Source organism: Hyperolius riggenbachi, chromosome 7, assembly GCF_040937935.1.
Source record: "Hyperolius riggenbachi isolate aHypRig1 chromosome 7, aHypRig1.pri, whole genome shotgun sequence".
Lineage (NCBI taxonomy): Eukaryota > Metazoa > Chordata > Amphibia > Anura > Hyperoliidae > Hyperolius > Hyperolius riggenbachi.
Window position 1 is genome coordinate 217776880 of NC_090652.1, and position 27337 is coordinate 217804216.

Below are 27337 nucleotides of genomic sequence, written 5' to 3' on the forward strand. Positions count from 1 at the left end.
CAGTAAGACAAATGATTAAGCTTTAATGATGGATCAGTGTTCAGGATGATGAAGCTGTTGTCAAAATCTACCCCTCTTTATCCTCCTAAGTCCAAAACACTTTGCAAAAAGGAACTGATGGAAAAAATTATATTTTACTTATATTAAGCAATTGTGTCTCATTTACACTAATGAATCAGTGTTGCTGTGAGTAATTATTAGAAACATTTGGTAATGAGGAGTTACGCCAGTTTAATAGGATGCAGATCCACATCTGACAGTGAGAAGAGTGTTACATATTAGATACATTTCCAGTCTCTTATACATCTTTGGATATCCTTTCAGGTTCAGTTAATTCTTTCTAGACATTTCCGCCTCTCTCATTATCATGGCAACTCTGAATTCCCAGAAATAAAATCTGGTTGCAGCTGTACAAAGTCGGTCGCTTTACTAATATCTAGCTCCTGTAGATCTATTGAGCCTGTCTGGTTGCCAGTTGTTGTGAGTGTGATGCTCAGCGAATCACAAGGCATGAGCATGGCCACATTTGGTGACAGAGGGAAATCATCTATGTTAGTTCCAAAAATCTTAAAACGAACTTATGAAAATGTAAGTGAACATAGGTATAACTATAGGGGCAGTAGCCCCTGAAACCACAGTAGGGCCCAGAGCTCTGAGGGACCCCATCTGCCTACCCTCAGGGCTGGATTTGTATTTTCCAGCACCAAAGGCCCGCTGTCATGAGCCACCAGCACCCAATAGCATTCTCTAGTCACAACTGATGACCCTTTCTCGACCTTTCCATTGAACCTTTTCACCTGGCTGCCGGTGCTTTACCCTCTGTGGTTCACCACTCCACAACCCAAGATCAGTGGTGGGCAGGTCATTTCTGTGATCACGGAATAGCCGTGATTCATGAGCACTTTTTCACTATTTGACTTTCGAATCCGTGATCGATTCTGGATCACGGAAATCGGCCACGGAAATTCCGTGATTGAAAGTATACAGAACGCGATCACGGGTCGTAATCGCAGGATTACGGGAAAAAAATGTCTGTGATTATCACCTGTCGACTTTAGCGGTTAATAGCAAAGTCCCCTTACATTGTAGAAACACCAAATTTGCCAGATATATTAAGTTATGTTATGTTAACCTCCCTGGCGTTCTATTAAGATCGCCAGGGAGGCTGCGGGAGGGTTTTTTTTTATAAAAAAAAACTATTTCATGCAGCCAACTGAAAGTTGGCTGCATGAAAGCCCACTAGAGGGCGCTCCGGATGCGTTCTTCTGATCGCCTCCGGCGGCCAGAAGTAACACGGAAGGCCGCAATGAGCGGCCTTTCGTGTTTCGCTTACCTCGTCGCCATGGCGACGAGCGGAGTGACGTCATGTCAGCTGCCTCGGATCCAGCCCTTAGCGCTGGCCGGAACTTTTTGTTCCGGCTACGCTGGGCTCAGGCGGCTGGGGGGACTCTCTTTCACCGCTGCATGCGGCGGATTGCCGCACTGCAGCAGCGATCAGGTAGCACACGCGGCTGGCAAAGTGCCGGCTGCGTGTGCTGCTTTTTATTTGAGCCAAATCGGCCCAGCAGGGCCTGAGCGGCAGGCTCCGGTGGTAATGGACGAGCTGAGCTCGTCCAGACCGCTCAGCAGGTTAAGAAGAACAGAGCAGCGGGAGCCGGCGGCTATCTGAACAGATTTTTTTTTTTAAATATTGTTTCCCACTATCTTTGTAACATATCCTGCAAATTTGGTGTTGCTAGGATGTAAGGGGCCTTTGCTATTAACTGCTAGTTAGCGAGAATTGTTTCCCTAAGAACTGTCATTACCGCATTTAAATGTTTACTTTTTCCTTTGAAAATTTAAAATCGATTTTCTCAAAAAGTATGAGGTCTTTTTGAAAAAATGTTTTCCCTCTTATTCCCACTGTTCTTCTTAACATATCTGGCAAATTTGGTGTTTCTACAATGTAAGTGGACTTTGCTATTAACCGCTAAAGTCGGCGGGTGATAAGCACGGAATATTTTTCCCTTTTTGAGTTTTTCTCAAAAACTAAAAGTTCTTTTTGAATTTTTTTTAAGTTGTAGCCCCGATCACCTTTTATAATACATGCAATTTGGGGGATTGTAGCATGTATGGGGGCTTTGCTATTAGCTAAAATGCTTTTCCGTGATCACGGCCGTAAATTTCCGTGATTGCCTCATTCACAGAAAAAATACGGGTTGAATTCGTGAGTCTGTTTCAAATCCGGAAATTAATCATGGAATTTTCGGATTTTTTTTCAACCACAGCTGAATAGGTCGAATCCCTGGTTGGGGGGTATCCAAGCACCACTGCTCAAGATGCAATCAAATAATAAACGGGGGAGGCACTCTTGCTTGGCAATATACTGTATCTTATATTGTACACAGCAGTACACAAACGTTTTTCAAGCTCCACCTGAGGAAGAGCAAGGAGCTCAAAAACGTTTGTGTACGGTTGTGTACAATATAAAGTATATTGCCAAGCAAGAGTTCCTCCCTCATTATTAGTATTATTATTTGAACCCAACAGCATTCTGTTCAACACTCCGACTAGCGATCACAGGTTTGAATGGGCTCCCTTCTGTTGTGCTGCTCTGCCTCCTGTTTGACAAAGAAGTAGTGTATGATCAGTCCATTTGCACTCCCTGTAATTTTGCGCTCTTGCTGAAATATGCACAGATGCTGAGAGCGTTCTGGGCATGCATAGTTGAGAAACAGGGCTAGTGTATGAGCGACAGTTGTCAAGTATGCATATCCATAATACTGCCCTGGCCACATCCAGGCAGGAGCACTAAATTACAAGGAGCACAAGTGGACAGAGCATGCACTGCTTCTTTTCCTTTGTGCAACTGGCTGCAGTTGGAGCGACAAATGGGGTACAGCGCAGCACAGCACAATGCAAAAGAGAGAAGCCCATCCAAAACAGAGGACAAGTGAGCAGGAGGATCCTATACTACACACACTGGCATAGGTATGTCAGCTCAGGTGTCCTTCAAACAAATTGGAGAGTTCTGCTCTCTAATGTACAACTCCTGGCACTAATACTACAGCTTATATGTCCTGCTTATCATACAGAGGAGAGAGGATGGGATCATCAAGAGATAGCAGTTGTAGCAGAGCATGCTGTGTATTCATCACAAAGTAGGAAGGGAGGGAGATGTAGGGAACTCTGGAATTTAGGCTGCAGACAGCATGTGCAGAGCAAAGCAGAGTGGCTGCAGACCAGGAGAGATGATTTAATTTGACATGTGACCTTTTATCTCCACCCTTCTGCTTTTACCACCCAATGCCATGGCTTTTCCTGGCCTTCCCAGAAATCCGGCCATCTACCCTCCCTCTGATCCAGGGGTCTATCCTCTAGGTTAGGTGCTGTTATGGCCCGACTTGTTAGTGCTCGGTGATCATGATGCCAAGTGGGGTGAACGTGGGGGAGGTAAAAAAGTTTTGCTGTGGGCCCCTAGTAATGCCCCTGTAATAGACTATTACACCTGGCACCTTGTGGCCATAGTCAGTTTAACAGAGTGCAGGATTTGACAATATGAAACATTCATTCAGTGTCTTCACCAGCCTACTTGTGTAGATACTAGAGAATAGAGATGGCTCGTACCTCTGATTTTAGGTTCGCAAACTTCCGCAAAAGTTCAGGTTCGCGCGAACTTTGCGAACCGCAATAGACTTCAATGGGGAGGCGAACTTTGAAAATTACAAACACGTATGCTGGCCATAAAAGTGATGGAAAAGATGTTTCAAGGGGTCTAACACCTGGAGGGGGGCATAGTGGAGTGGAATACACGCCAAAAATCAGGATTTGAAGCACAGCAGCATTTTAAGGGCGGAAATCAGATTGCATGCTAAATTGGAGGCCTAAAGTGCTTTAAAACATCTTGCATGTGTATGCATCAATCAGGCAGTGTAATTAGTGTACTGCTTCACACTGACACACCAAACTCACTGTGTAACACACCGCAAACAGCTGTTTGTGTAGTGACGGCCGTGCTGGACTGGTGCACACCATGGCGAGAGTGCAGGCGATAGCGGTTTTCAAGCCCATATGGTCGCCGGGCTGAGGTAGCTCAATGACAGAACAACAGTGACAGTCCAGCTGATCGAATTTGGTCTGTCCACAATGAAGCAACCACCTTATTATCTTGGGTGTGTCTAGTATTACAAATGTGCAGCTGTCACACACACAGGTACCGTGAACAGGTATGCAGTGACTGGTATATAATATAACACTGTGTGCGGTCACGTAGGTGCACTGAACAGGTATGCAGTGACTGGTATCAATACAATGTGCAGCTGTCACACACACGGGTACCGTGAACAGGTGCAGTGACTGGTATATAACACTGCGTGCTTCTGTCACGCAGGTGCAGTAAACATGAACAGGTATGCAGTGACTGGTATTACAAATGTGCAGCTGTCACACACACAGGTACCGTGAACAGGTGCAGTGACTGGTATATAACACTGCATGCTTCTTTCACGCAGGTGCAGTAAACATGAACAGGTATGCAGTGATTGGTATTACAAATGTGCAGCTGCCTGTCGCACACGTGCAGTGAAAAGGTAGGCACTGAATGTGCTGGGCCTGGCAGTGGCACAGTAGGAATTAGCAAGGGGCCAAGGGCCAGCTGCGACTGACTGACAGGGCTGTATATGCAAGTGTGAGTGGGACACACACAAAAAAAACAAAAATAAATCACAAGAACAACATTAGCTCTCAAAACAGCTGTTGAGGGGTGCCTTTTAGCAACAAGTATGAGCAAGGAGCAAGCTAACAAGCCTAACAAGAGCCTAACTAAGCTTTCCCTATGTCTACAGCAGGTTCCTCTCCCTTCTCTAATTACTGCAGCCACACGAGTGAGGTAAATGGTCGACACTGCCTGTCTTTTATAAGGGGGGGGAGAAGGCGGCTCAAGGAGGGAGTGTAGCCTGATTGGCTACCATGTGTCTGCTGACTATGATGTAGAGGGTCAAAGTTGAGCATAATGATGTAGTATAGGGGGTGGGTCAAACTCGCCGAAGTTTGCACAAATCGGTTCGCGGTCGAACCGTTCGGGCCATCTCTACTAGAGAAGCAAAGCATCATGAAGACTGATGAAGAAGTGCTTAAAAAAATGTGTGTTTTGCTTCTAAATTCTTAATGCTTTAATATATTGGGAATGTGTCTTGTAAGGGTGTGTGTCATATTACTAGGGTTTGGCTTCTTATCACCCTTTCCCATGTCACGAAGTCAGAGGCATGATTGGTGATCCAGTAGCTCTGACAAGCTTAGTCTAGAAGTCAAGCCACACGCCTTTCTTAGGCAACTACCTAACCATGCTTTCTCCTCACTTCCATTTGTCCTGGGATGCAGGAGTGGGTCAGTCAGGTCTATAGTTATTCAGATTGTCTCCTGACTTTGGGTACCTTTCAGTTCAGAAGTGTCATGTCAGTGACAAAAGTCAGTACTGCTGATTTCATAATGCGGCTCAATATACAGCCATATAATATATTACAATTACAGTGATAATCTACAGCAGTGATGGCTAACCTTGGCACTCCAGCTGTGGTGGAACTACAAGTCCCATGAGGCATTGCAATACTCTGACAGCTCTAAGCATAACTCAGTGAGGCAGAGGCATGATGGGATTTGTAGTTTTGTCACAGCTGGAGTGCCAAGGTTAGCCATCACTGATCTACAGTATGAGGTTGCTTTAAATACTTCAAAGCAGTCAGTTAAGGAGTTATATTGGAGAGGGAAATCTACACTTACTAATCTGTTCCTCCTAGTCACTAGCGGAACAGCTCATCGTCAATCCTTAGGATTTGTAAATGTGTCACACAGCCTTGCCCTGTGATTTGTGTGGAATGACAAGCTACTTAGCCAGTTTCTAACATAGAATGGAGCAAAAAGTAAAAATGCAAATTCACTTGTCACTTTCAGTTATACAGATCTTGAAGGAAAGGTAATATGAATAAAATGTGCAAAAGCTAGAGGGTACAAATGTTCGGGAAGACCCCCTCTCAAGAGACGCAGATTGCATTCCTTCACATTAACTGTTTCATCTCCCATCTTTATATATTTACATCAAATCTCGGCAATTCATTCAGTCTCCACTGTTATCTTTTGGGAAAACTGCAAGTGAAAACGCTCAGCAGTTGCAAAGCTTTAGGTTACTGAAATATGATGTAATTCGTACATCAGGATTTCTCAAGAGTCACCACCACCCTCTGGAACTTCCTTCCACTGCCCATCAGACACTTGCCCCCTCCTTCAACAAATTCAAGCAAGCCGTTAAAACCCACCACTTCAAGATGGCCTACCCATCCACTAACATACAGTAACTCTCTACTGAATACTTATTCTATAGCCCTACCTAGTGTGCCCATCTCCCCTCCTCTTAAATTGTAAGACTTTAGCAGGGTCCTCCCTTCCCTAGTGTATTCTAATCTACATGACTATGTGCTCCTTTCCTATGACCGCCTTGTGCTTGTATTACTGGGCCTACCTAACCAGCCCAAAATCGCACGATTGTGTATTTTTTACTGTTTGCCTTGAATAGCCTTGTCCTAAGTTGTATAACCTTGTTACGTTTGTCATTGTTTGTATGATTTAATGTATTTATTATCCAGAGCTGCGTAATATATTAGCGCTTTATAAATAAAATAAATAATAATAATTGGTAGTAAAGTGAGTTGGGCTTCAGGGTTTCCCTGTAGGTTAGGGGAGCATCTCACAACAATGCGTGGGAGTGAAGAGCGGGCTTAACGTTAACTTTTACATGTAAAGGCCAAATTTGCCTCTCATTTCCAAAGTACTTTGCATAGAGCTTTAGCAGCAGATAGCTCTGGAAACATTGATTGCTTTAGTATGTGGCTTCTACTAATTGTTTCATTCTTTACTATTTTCATTTTTACTGTACAGCTTCTCAGCTTCTGATGGGTGTATTGTAAGTGAACTTGATGTGAATAATAATAATAAGAAAAAAGAGAGAGAGGTGGCCACTGAGTTAAGCAGCTGACAATTTAATGTCACTTACGTAAAGCAATGTTCCCTGCTGCTGCAGCTTCCAGTGGTCATGTGCACATATTGCCCTCTAGTCAAACTCATGTCCAGTGATTGGTCAAGTGCTACTTGGATTGTGGGGGAGGCAGGTAATTTGGGAGTTGCCACTTGGCTGTTAAATTTGGCACTGGGGCCCTGCTTAGGCTTTGTTTTTGGTGGGGGTAGGGGAGGATTTGCTCTATTGGCTAGTTGTGTATAGAGATGGTCCGAACCTGCAATTTACGGTTCGCGAACTTCCGCAAAAGTTCGGTTTGCGCGAACTTTCGCGAACCGCAATAGACTTCAATGGGGAGGCGAACTTTGAACACTAGAAACACTTATGCTGGCCAGAAAAGTGATGGAAAAGAGGTTTGAAGGGGTCTAACACCTAGAGGGGGGCATGGCGGAGTGGGATACACGCCAAAAGTCCCGGGGAAAAATCTGGATTTGACGCAAAGCAGCATTTTAAGGGCAGAAATAACATTGAATGCTAAATTGCAGGCCTAAAGTGCTTTAAAACATCTTGCATGTGTATACATCAATCAGGGAGTGTAATTAGAGTACTACTTCACACTGACACACCAAACTCACTGTGTAACGCACCGCAAACAGCTGTTTGTGTAGTGACGGCCGTGCTGGACTGCACACCATGGCGAGAGTGCAAGCCGTGGCAGTTTTCAAGCCCATATCGTCGCTGGGCTGTGGTAGCTTAATGATAGAACAACAGTGACTGTCCAGCTGATCAAATTTGGTCTGTCCACAATGAAGCAATGACCTTATTATTTTGGGTGTGTACCCCCCCCCCCCCCCACAGACAGGTACCGGACAGGTACCTGTTACACACAGACAGGTACCGGACAGGCACAGTGACTCTGCGTGCACTCACGTAGGTAGGTGGGTGCACTGAAGTGAACAACGGGTAGTAGGTATATGCAGTGATGGGTATTACAATGGGTATTACAATGGGTATTACACACACAGGTACCGGACAGGCACAGTGACACTGCGTGCGCTCACGTAGGTAGGTGGGTGGACTGAAGTGAACAACAGGTAGTAGGTATATGCAGTGATGGGTATTGGGTATTATAATGTGCACCTGGCACAGCAGTAATTATACCACCAAGGGGCCAAAGGCCAGCTGCGACTGACTGACAGGGCTGTATATAGTTAGAGATGGCCCGAACCGTTCGCCGGGCGAATCTCTCTGTGCCCTGTACTACTTCCGGGTTGCTATGACCCAGAGTAGTACGCCTGCGCTGGCCCGGCGGTGCACATCCTAGATCACGCTCCTGTTGCCGGGCACTCTCTGTGCATGAGTGACGTCATGCACATGCGCCTAAAGTTCGGGAACCGTTTGCGACATCTCTATATATAATGCAAGTGGGCCACACACACACAAAAAAATAGATCACAAGAACAAGATTAGCTCTCAAAAGAGCTGTTGAGGGGTGCTTTTTTTTTAGCAATAAGAATCAGCAAGGAGCAAGCTAAGAAGCCTACAAGAGCCTAACTAAGCTTTCCCTATAGGTCTCTGCACAGCAGCTCTCCCTGCTCTAATGAATGAAGGCACACGAGTGAGTGAAAAGCCTGACGCTGCCTGCCTATTATAAGGGGGGAGTGGCTCCAGGAGGAAGTGTAGCCTGATTGGCTACAATGTGCCTGCCGACTGTGATGTAGAGGGTCAAAGTTGACCCTCATGATGCACTATGAGGGCGAACCGAACTTCCGGAAAAGTTTGCGGTTCTCCGCGATTGCGAACCCCGGAGGTTCGCCAGGAACCATTCGCCGGCGAACCGTTCGGGCCATCTCTAGTTGTGTACTCGAATAGCTGGGGGATCATCAATAGCAAGGGCTTGGCTATGGAGGCGCTTGGCTACAGTATAATTTATTGCTGGGTGTGTGTAATGGCCACAAGGGGTTCGGCAACAGGGGGGTTCCACTATGGAATCACTTGGCATGGAACCAAGCACCAGGTGTAGCCAAGCACCAAGTGTGTGTAATGGGTGCTGGGGCATCAGCAGTGGGGGGGGGGGGGGGTTCAGCTATGGGCATGCTCGGCTGCAGTAAAGCTCAACATTGAGTGTGTGTAATGGGCACCAAGGAATCAGCAATGGTGGTGTGAGGATCAGCAGTATCGGGTGTGTGTAATGGGCACTGGGGGAGTGGTGGGATGGGGATCAGCAGTATCGGGTGTGTGTAATGGGCACTGGGGGAATCAGCAGTGGGGGGGGGGGGGGGTCAGCTATGGAAGTGCTCAGGTGCAGTAAAGCTGAGCACTGGGTGTGTGTAATGGGAACCGGGGATCAGCAGCGGTGGGGTGGGGATCAGGAGTATTGGGTGTGTGTAATGAATGTCGGAAATCAGCAGCCCGGTGACCCCTGCCATCACAGGAGTGGCAGGGAGTCATGTCTTCACTCCCCTCTTTGGTGCAGCTGCGTTTTATGTTTCACTATGGGGGCAGCACAGTGGGTGTTAAGGTCAAGGCAATATAAAAACTGCTGATCTCTTCACGTAGAGGGGATTTCGACATGGTGTTGAAACAGAGACAATGTGGCAACATAATATAGGGAGTATGACCCCTTTTTCATTAAATAAGGACTTCTCTATGACCTCTTTCTTATCAATAAATTAATAATGACCACAGGTATATGACCTCCACCTTGTTATATGTTAAACTTACTGCCTTATTTGTTCATATGCCATTTGCTTTCATTTTGAGTGCTGTTTGGAGGTGGCGATGCTAGATGGAGCTGTTCCTTTACTCATATGTGTATGAGTCCATCTGAATAACTGGATGACTGCACCCTTAGGTAGTAGAGAATGAACTTTGAATATGCGTGATAAAGGTGGGTGGCTCCCTGTCTGAGGGTAAAGGAAGGACTAGACTCTCTCCCCCCATCGGCCCTGACAAAGCCCATGTGATCGGTGGGCGAATCGTATTGTCTCCGACCACAAGCTGATATAACCAAACATGCTTGATGGCAATTTAATTTGTGGAGCATGGCAGAGCTTTGCAACAGATATGCACACAGAATGGCAGACTTTACACCCTGACATTTGCAATGGTACGAATGCCTGCTGCAGGGACAACTGTGGTTGGTCGGGTCTATGCTGACAGACCATCCTCCAAGATCCTTGTAACAGTGAGCGAACCTTGGAAATCTGCAGAGCTATGTGTGGTGGTAACTGCAGAGTGCTGCAAGTCTAAATAAGTGCATTCAGTCCCACCTTGCACAAAAGACTTCACATCTGGGCCAAGCCACTATTTTTTATGGAGCTTGAATGTTCTTACGTGGGTTTCCCCTAGGCATTTCAATTTCCTCCCACATATCAATATACGGACAAGCTAACTGAGTTTCCCCAGAAAAGCCATGATGGATAGATGGCTTTGGTAGGGATTAGATTGTGAACCCATAGGCCGGTTTCACACTTTAAACCGGCGGCAGTGATGCGTTTCCGCCGCACTGGATTGCTCTGCCAGAAACAGGGATTCTGGGAATACCATGTCACTATGTGGTATTCCCCATCTGGCATTGAGCCAAGCTTCTTCAGGGTATGTGGAAATGCACGGAAGCGTATTCCAAAAATACAGTTCCGTGCATGCGCGCCGCGTCTGTCATTTTTACACTTCACCATAGACTAACATGACTTCCAGGCAGAAGCGGATTGCTGCAACTCAATGCAGAAGCCACATAGTAATGTAGTTCTGGACCTGCGATGGAGATGCGGCGAAAACGTCACTTCTGGCGCGTCGCGCCGTAAGGTCGCAGTAGGAAAGTCTCCATAGACTTTCATTGCGCGGTGGTGGGTTGCGGTAAAAACACCACACGGCCCCGGTGTGAAAGGACCCTTAGAGACTGATGGTGACAAGTTAGTGACAAGACTATATACTCTGTAAAGTGCTGCAGAAGATGTAAGTGCTATATAAATACAAAGTGGTGTCAGTAACTTTTACCCCATGAGTGCCTGCCTGTCCTTCTTTTGATGAGCTATATAAATTCACAATAAATAAATAATCTCCAGTTTAGGAGAATATTAGTGGATCAGGTCTCATGTATAATAGACAATGGCCCTTATTCACTGTGTTTGACAACTTACATCTATACACTTATTGGCCTTTATCCAATTCACGTTTTCGCCAAAGTTTTCTACTCAGTGATATTTGCACATCAGTAAAATGCCTTTTATGCCATGAAAATGCGCCTATATTTTGACTTTAGTTGAAAAAGTACTAAAGTAGATTAAAAAACCTACTGAGTGCTGAAAAGTTATTTTGAAGAGAAGATGAAAAATGATCTCTTACAAGAAAACTTCATGTCTTGATCAATAACGCACCCAAATGTTGATGTGACCAAATCACTTTTAACTTTATATATTTATCCCTGAATGTTCTATTTTGTCTTTTTAGTTGTGAAGCCATTTAAAGTGGATCCGAGGTGAACTTTTACTCATTGCATAGTTGTGTTCCTATTATTTATAGGGCATTCCTCAACCCAAATACTTTTTTGTTGTTGTTTTAATACTCTAATTCCCTATAAACTAAATAAACCACGCCCACAGGTTTTTAGAGAGCCTTGGCAGTAGCAAGGGCTCATGGGAGCTCAGTCTGGGCAGGAGGAGGAAGAGGTGTTACTAGCCATTGATTTCAGAAGCAGAGGGAGGAGGGGGGATTAGGTTTTTTTCACAGGCTGAGTGCTCAAGATACAGATAAGCCTGCCTCTGTGTAATGTTTACAAACAACATGGCTGCTTTCATTGTATCACAGGAAGAAATAATCATTTTCTATTAAAGCTGTTTGCAGCTAGATTTTCTGTGTAAAATATCTAAACTTTAGATAAGATATATAGACAAGTTACTTGTTACAGTTAGTTTTTCATCTCGTATCCGCTTTAACTGAAACAACATAAAATCCATGTTCTCTTGCCATTTACTAGACAGAAGTGAAAAGTTCTGTGTTTGATCAATATTTCATTTAGGGTTGTAGGATTGTAGCAGCACTTCTAAGAACCTGCAGAGGGGAATAATACCTTCATTTTCAGGCTGGAAAGGCTCATTCATAGTTTTGTTCTGCGTTCCTTTGATTTGATTGTTTTCCTCCTTGTAGTGCTTTGTTGTCCTTGTGATGTGCAGCTTGTTGGACCCGCCCAGTCCACCTCAGAGGGAATGAGTTCCTTTCAACTGGCCAGCCAACTTGTTTTTGGAAGTAGGATTATTTTTCCAGCTGTGACATGACTGTGAATACATATTCTGCCAAACTACATGACTGGCAACACATGAAAAGTCATGCCACAGGCCAGGGCCGGGCCGAGGCATAGGCTGGAGAGGCTCCAGCCTCAGGGCGCAGTGTAGGAGGGGGCACACAATTCATTCAGCTGTCATTCTTAACTGTGTATGAAGCAGAAAGAAATAAGAAAAGGGGATACATAGCAGTGACTGCAAGCCAGATAACTAGAGATTAAGGTGTTGGGGAAATTGTGGACCTTCTGACCCGCCTAGTCTAATAGCAATCAGTGTGTGACAGCTGGGGTGGGAGGGATGGAGGGGCACACTTTGGTGTCTCAGCCTTGGGTACTGGAGGACCTTGTCCCTGCTCTGCCACAGGCTGGTGGTGTGTTTGAAATGTATTACACTTTTAGAATGTCTATCATAAAGGAGATTAAAAGCCACTCCAGAACCACTGAGTTCCATTCATGAAACAGGTGATAAAATAAATACCTTTATGAATAATCCATCAAATGGTGATAGTAGAGTTATAGATGTGATTAATCCGCTCTATATAATAACACAGCATGGGACAATGCTACTATGAGCAGTATGTGTAATAATACAGCACTTGATTAATGGAACCTTTTATGTACTGGTATCATTAATCAAGTGAGATGCCTGTACTCTTCTTCAGTGATTCCTTTTGTTGTTGATAATGGGCAGTTAGTGATATAGGTTTGCAGAAAAATGCTACTTGGCTTATATTTCAGCTTTATTAAAATGTGTGCCTAAACATTTATTCTATTTAAACGCTCGCAGATTTGTCTCATGCAGCATAACATTTGCATTCATTAAGTCTAAATCATACTTATGAGCCTATTAGTGGCTAAAATATTCAGGAGAAGTTTAGAGCTGGCCTCACATGGATAGATTTTATTTATTTATTTATTTATTTGTTGTATTTATAAAGCGCCAACATATTACGCAGCGCTGGACATTAATTTAGGTTACAGACAATATTTAGGGGTGACAAACAGCAATATGACAATACAGGAATACAAGAAAACCAGATCACACAGCACAGTATGAGTACAAGGTAATGCTTAGTCAGTCACTGGATGGGAGCATGGAGTTAGGCAAGTTAGGTTCACTCAAATGCATAGCATGGGTGCACAGTAATAGATGTGCATGATCAGGTAGGACACAAAAGGAGTGAGGACCCTGCCCAAAGGCTTACAATCTAGAGGGAGAGGTAGGGACACGAGAGGTAGGGGACCAGAGTTCGGCTGTGGGTTTAGAGCAATTGTGAGGGGTGGTAGGCAAGAGTGAAAAGGTGAGTTTTGAGGGCCTTCTTGAAGGTGTTGAAAGAGGGGGCTGCCCTAATGGGTGGAGGTAGGGAGTTCCATAGTGTCGGAGCGGCTCTTGAGAAATCTTGGAGGCGTGCATGGGACTGGGTGATGCGGGGGACGGTCAGGCGAAGTTCATTGGAGGAGCGGAGTGAGCGGCTTGGTGTGTATCTCTGAGTAAGATCAGAAATGTAGGTTGGACAGGTTTTGTGGATGGATTTGTAGGTCAGACACAATATCTTGAATCTGATTCTGGACTGGATAGGAAGCCAGTGGAGGGATTCACGGAGGGGAGCCGCCCTGGTGGAGCGATGGGAGGAGTGGATAATTCTGGCAGCCGCATTCATGATGGACTGCAGTGGGGCTATTCGGGTCTTATGGAGTCCAGACAGAAGGGCATTGCAGTAGTCGAGGCGGGAAATTATGAGGGAATGGATGAGGAGTTTGGTGGTGGCAGGGGTCAGGAAAGGGCGAATCTTACAGATGTTACGAAGGTGGAAGTTGCAGGACTTTGTGAGGTTTTGGATGTGGGGAATGAAGGAGAGTGCGGCGTACAGGGTGACACCCAGACAGCGGGCTTGAGAGGTAGGGTGAATAGTAGTGTGGTTAACAGTGACCTGCACATCTGGGAGGTCCAGGGATGACCGGGGTGGGAAGATCATAAATTCCGTTTTGTCTAGATTTAGTTTTAGGAACCTAGCGGACATCCAGGAGGAGATGGCAGATAGGCAGGAGGAGACCTTGTCCATGGTAGTGGTGGATATGTCAGGGGTGTGGAGGTAGATCTGTGTGTCATCTGCATACAGATGATAGTTAAAACCCATGGAGGAGATAACCTTGCCAATGGAGGATGTGTATAGGGAGAACAGTAGGGGGCCAAGGGCCATGGATAGATTCACAAACTTATCATTATTAAAAAAAACTGCATGTGTGACTATGATAAGGATTGTTATTCTGTGTGAGGTAACATTTTCTGATGTTAAAAATGAACTGGTTGAAAAAAAAAACTTTTTTCCTGCCACTTCTGACTCTTTTGCTATCATTTTCATCTGATTATGAAATAGTCAGTGTGCATTTTAGATATCTAACCACTTATCTACTAAGCCAGTGCTGTCCAACCTTATTGGCAGGGGCGTGGCAAGCTCCAGGATTTTTCATCTGGAGGGGGTGGAGCATCAGCAGGCTGGCTTTGGGGGCAGAGCCAAGAAAAAACAAGAGGTGGGCCTGCCAGAAGAGGAGGACTGACACAAAAACAACAGGCTGGGCAAGCAAGGGCCACTAGATGAACAGCACTGTGCTAAGCAAATATGGTTGTTTTAAAAGCAAGTCCCTTAACTGTTGAAGCCCAATGGGACCGGCACTCTTAGATGACGGTTTAAAGCCAAGCTCTGTACAGACGCCTTATTCTGCTTCAGTGATTTATCTGTTGCTATGGAGAATGGAAAAGGGAAGATGTGTAGTGGACAACACAGGAGGAAGTAAGGAGGAGAACAATGCACTTGGGGATGCTGTTGTTTAAAGATCTGTAGTTCTGAATCTTAATGGAGTTTGGGGGACATTTGTACATATTTGTACACATGCTCAGTTCTTGGCCAGGCTAGGAGTGCCACAAGGCAACAAGAACACAGATCTAGATCTGTGCTCCCTGCACACCACTTGCTAAATGACAGAACCCAGGCTACTGATAATTTAAACTTCCTGCTAGGGATTCCAGGTGACGTCATTCACTCGATGTGATCATGATCAGACATCCCTGGTGGCAAATCTAAATTACCAGGTGCTGCCTTAGGTTCTGTCTGTTTAATATTGCAATTTACTATGCAGATTAGGTGCTATAATATATCCTGCCACCATTTTACCCAATATTTAGACCACAGTACCAGCCCATTCCTACTACTGTGTTACCAGAAGCCTTCTGTAATACTTTCAGAAGGAAAAATGGGATTTGTATCGTTGATGCCCCCTCCAGCAGAAGGTGACCGAGGCTTTCAAATGGCTTTGGGTCTGGATCGCTTTCTTTTAAAAATGTTCCCTTGGTATCCATGGGTATGCATGCTGGGTAGATATTTTTGTCTGCAACTCTACCATACAGGAACAACAGATGGAGAACTGCCAATGTAAAGGGGCCCATACACCTAACGATTTTCCCGCCGATATACAGCCGTTTCGATCACAGTGATCGAAACGGCTGTGAAATCGCCGTGCACACCGCTGACAGAACGATGGATTTCCGTCCGAAATCCATCGTTCTTGTCGACTCCCGTCGATCCATCCGTGCGGAAGATTTTTCTCGGGTCGGGAGTGCGTCGATAGCGGCGTTCGAATGACTGACGCAATACAGCGGTAATACATTACCTGTTTCGCCGGCGAGAGTCCCGCTGTCACCGCTGTCTTCTCCGCTCTGGTCTCCGGCATGCTTCACTGCTTCCTGCCCGGCAGGAAGTTTAAACAGTAGAGGGCGCTCTACTGTTTAAACTTCCTGCCGGGCAGGAAGAAGTGAAGCATGCCGGAGACCAGACCAAAGCGGAGAAGACAGCGGTGACAGCGGGACTCGCGCCGGCGGAGCAGGTAATGTATGCGCGTGGGGGGGGGGGGGGGGGAGCGGCGGCAGCACCACCACCACAGATTGTGATCGGTTTCAGGCTGAAATCGGTTCACAATCTGTTTGCAGTAAAGGTGGCCGTACGATCCCTCTCTGATCAGATTCGATCAGAGAGGGATCTATCTGTTGGTCGAATCTGATGGCAAATCGACCAGTGTATGGCCACCATAAGAGTATAAATGCAAGATGCACTCAATTCTGTCTGGTTTCTGTTATGCTGGCTGTGTGGACATTTTTCTCAATGATGAGTCAGTTTCACTCTGCATTGCCTTTAGCTATTAGTTTAAGTATGTGTATCTGAATATTTGCACTGTAGCTATGGCACCTGTACATGTTCTTTTCAAGTCTCAGATTTAATGCAGTGCGCAAAGGGATGATAAGTGAAATGAGGTCAGTGGGGCAAGCAAAATGCTTTTTAAGCTCAGCCATTAATGTTTTCATCTCATGAATATATCAGCATCCTTTTTAAAAAATGTATTTCCTCCAGAGGGCTGATAAAAAAAGAAACAAGGCAGGGACGATGCTATGCGCTAAATGCCACCGTATAATCAAATGAGATTCTGGCATCAAAAATTGCCTGCTGAACCCAAAGTTCACAAATGTTTTTAACACTATTGGTGTCAGTGGAGCCTGTTACTCTTCAGAGATGTATGGCAGGTTCACTTTACAGCGGATTGGATATTTTCATCAATTATTTCAGCTCATAAACTCATTATCATTCTCCGTAGCTCATCTATAAGGGATACAGAAGAAAGCTGGCTGTTACTGGGTTTACTTTATGTAACGACAGACTACAACTCTTTCTGGGGAATATGGATGCATCCCCAGTTCAGAGTTAATACGGTATCTTGATTGCTGTGACTGTTGCAGTTCCAGATTGAACCATCCAGGGGGAATCCATACTGAGTGTGCAGATGGATTTCTACAAAGGCCACACAGGGCATGGCTATGGCACATTTCCACTAATACCTTTTCTAGATAGATTATAAGGATGCCAAGGTATCAGGTATAAGAAAATCCATATAGCAAGGTTCCCAGGTCTTTCTAAAGTGAGACAGTTTATCTTCCCTAATAGCTCTCTTTTGTTTTCATAAAATAAGCAATTGGCCAGCCTAGACCTACTCCGAAGAAAGCTTAACAGGCTTCATTTCCAGCAGGCTGCTATTGTCTGTTTTACAGCAGTGAAAATAGAGATGGTAGTATAGTATTTCTTCAGACCTCTAGGCCTCCCCGGAAATTTAGGTAATTTGTGTCCTAAGACAGTGTAAACCATTTGGTATTGTATGTATGCGACCAGAGACATCTCACCTTGAGACACGTCCACCAGGAATGCAGAGAAGTACCAGCATGTTCACAGTCACAAAAACAAGTTGTGGAAGCACCATGGTTTTATACTAACCTGTCTGAATTAGGACACCATCACATTAGAATTTGTTTCAACAGTGTTTGCATGGATAGAATAGTTGGTGATCCTTTCCTATTATAGCTGCAGATCGTCCAGCTCAAGAATGGTCTTTAAAACATGATCCCATATTAGAATAGGCAGGGTTTTTTGTACTAATGGAGACTGGAGAGCTTAGGCATTCATAGACCAATGGTACACCTTGAAAACAATTGTTCTAAATAAGTATGTTCAGAACAGGTTCTAGTAAAATGTGAGTCGTGCTTTCCCAATAATGCCTGTCGAAAATGTTGTAATGGGAGAGCACTTCTGGATTTGAGTTAGATTTGCCTTACGAGACCAAATCAAGCTCCGCCAAGTGATGGTATTAAGAAGGTAGTTTTCAATGTTAACCCTCATGGGTGTGTGGCACTTAACGTAGATCAGAGGGAGTTGAGCTATTAGGGAGGCTTTAAAGAGAATCTGTATTGTTAAAATCGCACAAAAGTAAACATACCAGTGCGTTAGGGGACATCTCCTATTACCCTCTGTCACAATTTCGCCGCTCCCCGCCGCATTAAAAGTGGTTAAAAACAGTTTTAAAAAGTTTGTTTATAAACAAACAAAATGGCCACCAAAACAGGAAGTAGGTTGATGTACAGTATGTCCACACATAGAAAATACATCCATACACAAGCAGGCTGTATACAGCCTTCCTTTTGAATCTCAAGAGATCATTTGTGTGTTTCTTTCCCCCCTGAGGGGGGAGTGGTTAGCAGAACCACAACACTGAAGAACTTGGCAGCCTTCCAGACACAGGCTGACAAGTCTGACAAGGGAAAGATACATTGATTTATTACAGAGACTGTGATAGTACAAAGTGCTGCAGTAAGCCAGAACACATTAGAATAGCTTTTGGAACTTGTAGGATGATAAAAAACAGGATGCAATTTTTGTTACGGAGTCTCTTTAAGTAGTTCAGTTAATTTCAGAGTATTTAAGTAGGTTAGGCATTAAGAGACCCATATTTGTTTATGCAGTAACATAGTCTGCTTGGGAATACGTGATCTTTTGTTGGACCAAATAAAACAGAAAATAGAATTGTGTAAACTGTAGATAGCAGAGTGAACTGGTATTGGAAAAAAATGTGTAAAGGTGCCCATACACTCGTCAGATTGGCAGCAGATAGATAAGACATGCATCTGATGATCTATCTGATGCGTTTTTAGAACATTTTTTACCAGGATAGAATTCCAATAGATTTCAGTTTGAAATCTATTGAAATTCGATCTGATGGCATTTTTTTGCCATCAGATTTCCATTAAGGCCAATGCAAACTGATAAGCAATCTCATCAGATCGACCTAAATTTTCCACCCTGCCAGTTCGATGGAAATCCATCGAAATCGATCGAAATCGGCCATCGATCGGTCGATTGGCCAACCGATTTGCAAACGATCAATTGATCGGGATCGATCGGTCGGCCAAAAAATCGGCTGAGTGTATGGGCCCCTTAATTCAAGGGAGAATGGTCATTTTCACTGCAGAAATCCTGCCTGCCCAAGAAATGGAAGGGGAATCCCAATCAGAAGATCTTGCTTCATTTTTTCAATCTGGGGAGTATGATTACATTTATAGAGTAAGTCAGAATTGTTACTTAGGTTAATACCAATATATGGGATATAATGTTCTTGATACTGAAATTTAAATTCTTCAGCCATGCACAGCACCTGACCTGATCCCCGGGGACATTACTGAACATAATTTCTGACTTGTCAACATTGACTTTGAGACCGGAATGTTTACCAAATACTGTAAGGAAGGTTGGTAAGCTGGGGGTTGAAACTAGGGGGTTGAAAAAGAGTGTTAAATCTCCATTGTTTAAAAGGAATTAAATGTCAGCCTCCATATACCTCACAGTTCAGGTGTGCTTTAAGAGCAATTACTGTGCACTTACTGTGGCTTCTGGTGAGCAGCACCAGATGGGGGGCTACTGTCCACCTGCCACATTGTTAGCTGAGAAATTTCAGCTACCCAATAATAGTGCACTTTATAAGGGAAGCCTAGACCACCATGCAACACATATTTTAACATGGTTTCTTTTGGATTCTGTGGGATTGTTTTTCCCCATGCAATCCTATTTAATAAAACCCATGGGGCTTGATTCACAAAAGAGTGCTAACTGATAGCACGGCCATTTTCGAGCGAAACGATAACATTTTCAAACGCAACTTTTCGCGCGCAAACCATATCGGTATATCATGAAAAAAATCGAAAATTCACGCGAAAACAGCCGTGCTATCAGTTAGCACTCTTTTGTGAAACAAGCCCATAGTGTCCCTGCATCATCCTCCTCTGTCCTTGTGTCCGTGGTTTAGCGCTAATGCGCATGTGTTGGGACAGGAAGAGGACGGGGACCGGGGGGTGGGCAGCTGTTGGTGCAGGAGGCAGGCATGCGATGGGCATGCGGGCGCGTGGCCGGCGTGCGGGGCCGCGTGCGCATGCGCTAACGGGCTAAGGTCCCCTAGTTGTTAATATTTTTCTTATGAAGGCACTTGTACCAGGAATAGGAGTACAGAAGTTTGGTAAGGATTGTCATTTTTATTGCAAGTATTCACTCCATGACACTTTGTGCCTCCTCCAGCATTCCATCATGGAGGACAGGCTAGAGAAGAGGATTGGATAATTTGCGTGATATAGGGTTCATAGTTATTCGTAATTTGGACATCAAAGGGCAATCACAATTGCAATCGCTAGCGCTTAACAATTTGCCATTGTAAAAAGCTATATTCAGAGCGATTTTTGAATGAGCATTTTTGCACATTCATTCAAGCTGAATCGCTGCAAAAAATGCTACATGCAGCACATTTGCGATTTTTCAAACATCACAACACTGCTGTGGAAACACTCTTATAGGGTTACAATCGCCAAGCACTTTTCAAAGCACTGGCAATTTGAAAAATGCTCAGAAGCGCTCTTGGTGTGCACCAGCCCTAAGAAGGACAAGCTGGTAATGTCCCAAATTAATTCATATGTTTTAATAAGACATATTGACTAATTTGGGAAAGAAATTCAGTTATAATTAATAGTATATTGTCAGCTACACCCATAGCCGGGCTTTAAACTGAGTGACCGGACCGGGCACCAGCTTCCATGGGGGCGCCTATAGCTGATTTCCTATACTGGGGGCACCTACACCTGATTTCCTATACTGGGGGCACATACAGCTAGCTACCTTTACTGAGGGCACCAACACCTGTCTACCTATACTGGAGGCACCTACGCCTGGCTACCTATGGGGGAGGGTGGAGACCTTCAACTGACTTCCTATACTGGGGGCACCAATGCTTGGCAATCTACATTGAGGGCACCTACACATGAGATCCTATACTGGGGACACCTATACCTGGCTACCTACCTATACTGAGTCTCAGAGAATTTTATTTTTTGGGGGGGGGCGTACTGCGACTATAACATGTGGTGCAAATTGTCGGTGCTGTGCTATCATTCTAAATAGGGGGGGGGGGGGAGGGGCTAACTGTTTTTATTAATATTCCTGGAAGGTTCTAGCCTTCATTTTTAATTGTATTCAGGATAATGGACTCTTTCCTTCCATTTGCAGTTATTAATAGTTTTTTTCAATTATACATATGTGACGTGTCACGGAGATCTGAGCATTTGGCGTGATGTGTCACAACGTCAAAAAGGTTGCTAACCACAGTCCTAGGAGATATCTCAGGAGAAAAGGTGAATTGCATATGGGCCTGTGTGCGTGTGCGTGCGTGCGTGCGTGTGTGTGCGCGCACACACGGGAAGAGGATGAAGGGGGGCCCAAAAATCAGGTTTCGCTCAGGATGCTGTGAAACCTAAGGCCGGCCCTGGCTACACCCATTATATCTGTATTTGTCCATATAAATCTAGCTATTAGCTCTATAGTAAGTGAAAAAAACAGGAGTGAGAGAGAGAACCCTGATGTGTGCCTCTTATTAACGATAAAATCAATGACCCCAAGCCACCATATTGCAGATAAGCTATGGGTTGCCTGTAAAGGGATTTTACCCACGACAAGGAATGTTCTCGACATTGTCATTTCTGCAGAAGGAAGAATAGATGCTTCCATGAGAGGCTGGCTAATGCTTTTCTAACTTCCAATCTCAAAAACTTTGCAAGAATGGGATGTTATTGAGAATATTGACCAAGATGTGCTAGTCTATAGGTATTGTCATCAGTTTGTTTCCGTATAAATCCTACCTGATCCAAGATTCTTTACTAATTAGACTACCTAATCCCTTATTAAGTCTATCTGTCAATATTTTTTTGCCAACAACTTTATATCCACATTAAGTAATGATATAGGTCTGTGATTGAACCACAACATTTGTTTGCTACTGGATTTGAAAGCATGCTTATACTTCCAACTAATTGTTGTGTTTACAATATGTGCTTTCTTAAAATGAAGGGGTTTTGAATCAGGATGATACCATTTATTGGCTAACTTAGAGATGGATAAACAGTGAATGCAAACACAGCCTATAGTGAAAACCAGTCCTTAGTGTGGACGCCATACTTGTTGGGGTGGGGTGGGCTTATCTTAGAAGAGGAAAACTATGCATGCAGTGGTTGCATGCTTAAAGGGGAACTGAAGAGAGAGGTATATGGAGGCTGTCATGTTTATTTCCTTTTAGACAATACCAGTTGCCTGGCAGCCCTGCTGATCCTCTGCCTCTAATACCATTAGCCATAGCCCCTGAACAAGCATGCAGCAGATCAGGTGTTTCAGTGGTTCAGACTTATAAGTCTGATCTGACAAGACAAGCTGCATGCTTGTTTCTGGTTTTAATCAGATACTACTGCAGAGAAATAGACCAGCAGGGCTGCCAGGCAACTGGTATTGATTTTAAAGGAAATAAACATGACAGCCTCCATATACCTCTCTCTTCAGTTCCTCTTTAAGAAAAAAAAATAGTGCAAATGAGACAATTGCCTCCCACACAAGGAGTTGATGCTACACATAAGAGAAGGATGATGTATATGGAAGTGGGAAGATGCTCTGTGTGGAAAAGAAGGGCTGCTGTATATGTGAAAAAGAGTGAGCAAATGTCAGCTTGCCAGGGATTCAGAACGCACAGGCAATACATTGCAGCTGGTTCAAAACTAAATCAGTTAGCAAGGGGGGGGGGGGGGGGGGGGTAATAGTGCCTAATTATGTAGCCGGGGGAAATCATGGTGCCTAATTATGCTGTTTGGGGGATATGCTGCCTAATTGTGGCGTTTTGGCTGACATGTTGCCTAATTATATTGTTTGGGAGTGACAGACTACCTAATCATTTTCTTTGAATAGGGGGGCTTTTTCCAGTTATTTCCTGGAGGGAAGAGAAGTCTCCCTGATTTTTAGTTATACCCCTTGCTAGGTTCACATACATTATTTGCCCAGACTCACCAACTGCAGAGATCACAATCGCTTTTTGCAGCCTAATCTATATATATAAAATCGGATGTATGTGTGTGTGTACAGGATCTTCTCAAAAAATTAGCATATTGTGATAAAGTTCATTATTTTCTGCAATCTACTGATAAACATTAGACTTTCATATATTTTAGATTCAAATACACACAACTGATGTAGTTCAAGCCTTTTATTGTTTTAATATTGATGATTTTGGCATACAGCTCATGAAAACCCCAAATTCCCATCTCAAAAAATTAGCATATTTCATCCGATCAATAAAAGAAAAGTGTTTTTAAAAGAAAAAAAGTCAACCTTCAAATAATTATGTTCAGTTATGCACTCAATACTTGGTCGGGAATCCTTTTGCAGAAATGACTGCTTCAATGCGGCGTGGCATGGTGGCAATCAGCCTGTGGCACTGCTCCGGTGTTATGGAGGCCCAGGATGGTTCGATAGCGGCATTAAGCTCATCCAGAGTGTTGGGTCTTGCATCTCAACTTTCTCTTCACAATATCCCACAGATTCTCTATGGGGTTTAGGTCAGGAGAGTTGGCAGGCCAATTGAGCACAGTAATACCATGGTCAGTAAACCATGATTTACCAGTGGTTTTGGCACTGTGAGCAGGTGCCAGGTCGTGCTGAAAAATGAAATCTTCATCTCCATAAAACTTTTCAGCAGATAGAAGCATGAAGTGCTCTAAAATCTCCTGATAGCTAGCTGCATTGACCCTGCCCTTGATGAAACACAGTGGACCAACACCAGCAGCTGACATGGCACCCCAGACCATCACTGACTGTGGGTCAATGGAAAAAATGTAAAAGGCTGCCATTCTCACAGTAATCAATCCAGAGTCCCCACACTTGGCACAGTTGGTCACTTGGTGACCGAGGTTACAAATCCAGGAAAAGTGGGCGGAGCATAAAACAGCCAATCAAATTTCAGCCATTCATTTTAAATAGGAAAATGTAAACTGCAGCCATTCTTAGACTGTTAATCGCAGGGTTCTCAAACTTGCCACAGTTGGTCACTGGGTGAATCCGATTAAGATTCAAGAAAGTAGGTGGAGCCTACAACAGCTAATCAAAATTCAGAGACTGGGGTTTAAATTCTGAAAAGGGAGTGGGCCAAAAACAGCCAATCAGATTTGTTTAATTTCAATGGTAAAATGCAACTTATTGATGCCAAAGACCACAAAGTTCATAAACTTGGTCAGTGAGTGACTGTATGTCAAGGTTAGAAATAGTGGGCAGAGCCAAAAACAACTTTTTACATGGGAAAATATAAATTGCAGCTATTCTTACACTGTTAATGGCAGGGTTCTCAACATTGACACAGTTGGTCACTGGGGGACTAGGATTAATATACGGAAAAGTAGGTGGAGCCTACAAGAGCCAATCAAAATTCACCTATTGATTTTCAAGGGGAATATTGAAACTGCCGTCATTCTTACACTGTTAATGGCAGAGGCCTCAAACCTGCTACAGTCGGTCATCAAGTGACTGGGGTTCAAATTCACTAAAGGGGTGGAGCCACAAACAGCCAATCAGATTTGCTTATTTTGGATAAACAGCTTCCATTCACACAATTTTGATGCCAGGAACCCAAAAGCTCACAAAATTGGTCATTGATTAGTGACTGTGTGTCAAGGTTACAAAAAGTGGGTGGAGTCAAAAACAGATTTTTCTGGGAAATTGTAAACTGCAGCCCTTCTTCACTGTTAATGGCAGGGTTCTCAAACTTTGCACAGTTGGTTACTGGGAGACTGGTATTAATATTCAGAAAAAAGGGTGGAGCCTAAAAAAAGACAATCAAAATCACCTGTTGATTTTCAAGGGGAATATTAAAATTGCTGCCATTCTTGCACTGTTAACGACACAAGCCTCAAACCTGGTACAGTTAGTCCGGATCAGTGAAAAATGGCGCCCAGCGCCTATGCATGAAAATGGCTCCCCATTAAAAAGATACGCTTATCGCTATTTATCGTTCGTACTGCATAATAATGGCGCACAGGGAAAAAAGAAGAAAAACGGCACACACTAACGTTATTTATCAATAGCACCGTTCATATGGCAAACAGCAGACCTTATTGCGCACAGTAACGTTATTTATCAATAGCGCCCTACATAAGCTAAACTGCAGACGTTATTTAACTGCAAAACGGTGGATGGATTTAATGTAACACGGTCAAGGTTAGGGTTAGGCACCACCGGGGGGGGTCTTAGGATTAGGCACCACCAGGGGGGTGGTTAGGGTTAGGCACCACCAGGGGGGTGGTTAGGGTTAGGCAAACACCAGGGGGGTCTTAGGGTTAGGCACCACCAGGGGTGTCTTAGGGTTAGGCACCACCAGGGTGGTGATTAGGGTTAGGCACCACCAGGGTGGTGGTTAGGGCTAGGCATCACCAGGGTGGTGGTTAGGGTTAGGCACCACCAGGGTGGTGGTTAGGGTTAGGCACCACCAGGGGGGTGGTTAGGGTTAGGCACCACCAGGGGGGGTCTTAGGGTTAGGCACCACCAGGGGGGTTTAGGGGTTAGGGACAGGTACAGAGAGGATTCTGTGTGTTAACGCTAAATAACGATAAGGCTTTAACGCTAAATAACAATAAGGCTTTAACGCTAAATAGCGATAAGCGACAAACGGAATAGCGGCAACACCGTGCGCCATTATTCTCAGGCGCCATTTTCAGATTGATGCCAGTTAGTCATTGGGGTTCAAATTCAGAAAAAGGGACAGATCCACAAACAGTTTCATTTCTTGGGAAAATACAAATTATTGATGCCAAGGACCCCAAAGCTCACAAACTTGTTCATTGAGTGACTGTATGTCCAGGTTACAAAAAGTAGGCGGAGCCAATACCAAATTTCACTGGAAAAATGAAAACTGCAGGCCTTCTTACACTATTAATGGCAGGGTTCCCAAACTTTGCCCAGATGGTCACTGGGTGACTGAGATTAATATTCAGGGAAGTGGGTGGAGCCTATAATAGCCAATCAAAATTCACCTGTTGATTTTCAAAGGGAATATTTAAATTGCTGCCATTTTTATACTGGTAATAGCAGATGACTCAAACCTGCTACAGTTGGTCATTGGGTGACTGGGGTTTAAATGCTGGAGAGGGGAAGAGCCACAAACAGCCAATCTAATTTGTTTAATTTCTATGGGAATATACAAATTATTGATGCTAAAGACCCCAAAGCTCACAAACTTGATCATTGAGTGTTTGTGCGTTAGGGTTAGAAGAAGTGGGCGGAACCAACACAAGTCAAATACATACCCGGGCAACGCCGGGTCATCAGTGGGTGGAGACAAATACAAATTTCACTGGGAAAATGTAAACTGCAGCCATTCTTACACTGTTAATGGGAGGGTTCTTAAACTTTACACAGTTGGTCACTTAGTGAATGGGATTAATATTCAGAAAAGTGGGTGGAGCCTCCAAAAGTGTATAAAGCTTCACCTATTGCTTTTCAAGGGAATATTTAATTGCTACCATTCTTGCACTGTTAATGGCACAGGCCTCAAACCTGGTACAGTTGGTCATTGGGTGACTGGGGTTCAAATTCAGAAAAGGGGGTGGAGCCACAAACAACCTATCAGATTTTTTCATTTCAATGCAAATTATTGATGCCAAAGACTACAAAGCTCACAAACTTGGTCATTGAGTAATTGTGTGTTAGGGTTAGAAAAAGTGGGTGGAGCCGACACCAGCCAAATATATACCCGGGCAACGCCGGGCAATCAGCTAGTTATTTAATATATAGATCATCCATTGGAATGGGCCCTTTCAGCCTTCCCAGGAGTAAGAAAGATGAACCAATGGAGTATATTTATTATATTGCAGTAAGCTGTGTGACTGTACCTAAAGAGTAATGGTTTGCAAGTCCACGGGGGTGAGGGGGAAAGGGGCACAATTTTTACACCATCGCCTTGGGTGTAATTCAGCCTGGAAATTGCCCTGGATAGCTGGGAGGATGCCTCCTTTTATATTAGAGGGGTGTACCTTGTTCTGGTCACTTTCTGTTTGTAGATTTGTCAAGTCACACTGGTTTACAAAGGATAATGGAATCCAAACTGCTTTGGTCGGGTTTGTAAAATATGTGCTGAATTTAGCAATGTCGAGTTTTCACAATCAACTCTAATTGGTTGCATTGTCTGTCTTGTCTGTATTCCCATGGGCCTGCTCTTACCTAGAAGCTTTAGGTTATAGGATTTCTTTCTTCTTTTTTTAATCTACATCATTTTTATACAATTCTCAGCTGACTTAGGACAGAGAGAATTTTTTTTTCTTTGAAAACAAATGGAGTCTCATGTTACATAAGTAAATG

The 27337-nt window shown here is 44.1% G+C and overlaps 1 protein-coding gene across 3 annotated transcripts in view; it reads left to right on the top strand.

Moving 5' to 3' along the window:
* LOC137524840 (potassium voltage-gated channel subfamily H member 8-like) overlaps positions 1 to 27337 on the top strand; it is a 795600-nt gene that overhangs the window by 111697 nt on the left and 656566 nt on the right. Inside the window, exon 1 of one of the 3 annotated variants that reach the window (XM_068245234.1) lies at positions 15020 to 15058. The exons of the other annotated variants lie outside the window; for them this stretch is intronic. The gene's annotated coding sequence lies outside the window, so the exon portion shown is untranslated. Of the gene's footprint in view, positions 1 to 15019; positions 15059 to 27337 lie in introns of those variants that run through there. 3 annotated transcript variants of the gene reach the window in all.